Source organism: Oncorhynchus keta, unplaced genomic scaffold, assembly GCF_023373465.1.
Source record: "Oncorhynchus keta strain PuntledgeMale-10-30-2019 unplaced genomic scaffold, Oket_V2 Un_contig_15876_pilon_pilon, whole genome shotgun sequence".
Classification (NCBI taxonomy): Eukaryota; Metazoa; Chordata; class Actinopteri; order Salmoniformes; family Salmonidae; genus Oncorhynchus; species Oncorhynchus keta.
In genome coordinates, this window is record NW_026279569.1 from 1 (window position 1) to 2,711 (window position 2,711).

Consider the following 2,711-nt stretch of genomic DNA (forward strand, 5'->3'; position numbering starts at 1 on the left):
TAGATAAATACATACAGTTACATTCACTAGCTAGAGTAAATAAATACAGTTACATTCACTAGCTAGAGTAAATACATATTACATTCACTAGTGAGTAAATACATACAGTTACATTCACTAGCTAGAGTAAATACATACATTACATTCACTAGCAGAGTAAATACATACAGTTACATTCACTAGCTAGAGTAAATACATACAGTTACATTCACTGGCTAGAGTAAATACATACAGTTACATTCACTAGCTAGAGTAAACACATGCAGTTACATTCACTAGCTAGAGTAAATACCTTCTGATTACATTCACTAGCTAAGAGTAAATGCATACAGTTACATTCACTAGCTAGAGTAAATACATACAGTTACATTCACTAGCTAGAGTAAATACTTATTACTAGCTAAGTAATATACAGTTACATTCTAGCAGAGTAATACATCAGTTACATTCTATAGGTAAATACATACAGTTACATTCACTAGCTAGAGTAAATACATACAGTTACATTCACTAGCTAGAGTAAATACATACAGTTACATTCACTAGCTAGAGTAAATACATACAGTTACATTCACTAGCTAGAGTAAATACATACAGTTACATTCACTAGCTAGAGTAAATACATACAGTTACATTCACTAGCTAGAGTAAATACATACAGTTACATTCACTAGCTAGAGTAAATACATACAGTTACATTCACTAGCTAGGTAAATACATACAGTTACATTCACTAGCTAGAGTAAATACATGCAGTTACATTCACTAGCTAGAGTAAATACATTACAGTTACATTCACTAGCTAGAGTAAATACACACAGTTACATTCACTAGCTAGAGTAAATACATTCACAGTTACATTCACTAGCTAGAGTAAATACACACAGTTACATTCACTAGCTAGAGTAAATAAATACAGTTACATTCACTAGCTAGAGTAAATACATACAGTTACATTCACTAGCTAGAGTAAATACATACAGTTACATTCACTAGCTAGAGTAAATACATACAGTTACATTCACTAGCTAGAGTAAATACATGCAGTTACATTCACTAGCTAGAGTAAATACATACAGTTACATTCACTAGCCAGAGTTACATTCACTAGCTAGAGTAAATACATACAGTTACATTCACTAGCCAGGAGTAATACATACAGTTACATTCACTAGCTAGAGTAAATACATACTGATTACATTCACTAGCCAGGAGTAAATACATACAGTTACATTCACTTAGAGCACTAGCTAGAGTAAATACATACAGTTACATTCACTAGCTAGAGGTAAATACATACAGTTACATTCACTAGCTTATAAATACATACAGTTACATTCACTAGCTAGGAGTAATACATACAGTTACATTCACTAGCTAGAGTAAATACATACAGTTACATTCACTAGCTAGAGTAAATACATACAGTTACATTCACTAGCTAGAGTAAATACATACAGTTACATTCACTAGCCAGAGTAAATACATACAGTTACATTCACTAGCTAGAGTAAATACATACAGTTACATTCACTAGAGCATACAGTTACATTAAATAAATACATACAGTTACATTCACTAGCTAGAGTAAATACATACAGTTACATTCACTAGCCAGAGTAAATACATACAAGATTACATTCACTAGCTAGAGTAAATACATACAGTTACATTCACTAGCTAGAGTAAATACATACAGTTACATTCACTAGCTAGAGTAATGCATACCGTTACATTCCTGGCTAGAGTAAATACATACAGACCATTCACCTAGCTAGGTAAATACATACAGTTACATTCACTAGCTGGTAAATACATACAGTTACATTCACTAGCTAGAGTAAATACATACAGTTACATTCACTAGCAAGAGTAAATACATACAGTTACATTCATAGCTAGAGTGAAATATACAGTTACATTCTAGCTAAGAGTAAATACATACAGTTACATTCACTAGCTAGAGTAAATACATACAGTTACATTCACTAGCTAGAGTAAATACATACAGTTACATTCACTAGCTAGGCATCATACAGTTACATTCATAGCTAGAGTAAATACCGCACACAGTTACATTCACTAGCTAGGTAAATACACACAGTTACATTCACTAGCTAGGTAAATACATACAGTTACATTCACTAGCTAGACCAAATACATACAGTTACATTCACTAGCTAGAGTAAATACATACAGTTCACTAGCTAAAGTAAATACATACAGTTACATTCATAGCTAGAGTAATACATGCAGTTACATTCACTTGCTAGAAACAAATACATACAGTTACATTCACTAGCTAGAGTAAATACATGCAGTTACATTCACTAGCTAGAGTAAATACATACAGTTACATTCACTAGCTAGAGTAAATACATACAGTTACATTCACTAGCTAGAGTAAATACATACAGTTCATTCACTAGCTAAGAGTAAATACATACGGTTATTCACTAGCTAGAGTAAATACATGCAGTTACATTCACTGGCTAGAGTAATCACATACAGTTACATTCACTAATGGTAAATACATACAGTTACATTCACTAGCTAGGAGTAAATACATTACAGTTACATTCACTAGCTAGAGTAAATACATGCAGTTACATTCACTAGCCTGAGTAAATACATGCAGTTACATTCACTAGCTAGAGTAAACACATGCAGTTACATTCACTAGCTAGAGTAATATACATACAGTTACATTC

The 2,711-nt window shown here is 32.3% G+C and overlaps 1 long non-coding RNA gene across 2 annotated transcripts; it reads left to right on the forward strand.

Moving 5' to 3' along the window:
* The first annotated feature begins 321 nt into the window (after positions 1 to 321).
* Positions 322 to 1,089, forward strand: LOC127919146 (uncharacterized). Of its 2 annotated transcripts, none has more exons than XR_008102067.1 (3): positions 322 to 382; positions 456 to 710; positions 969 to 1,089. It is a non-coding gene; the product is annotated as an uncharacterized LOC127919146 (long non-coding RNA). The 2 variants fall into 2 exon arrangements; XR_008102066.1 differs by having other exon boundaries at positions 937 to 1,079.
* The last annotated feature ends 1,622 nt before the right edge of the window (positions 1,090 to 2,711 follow it).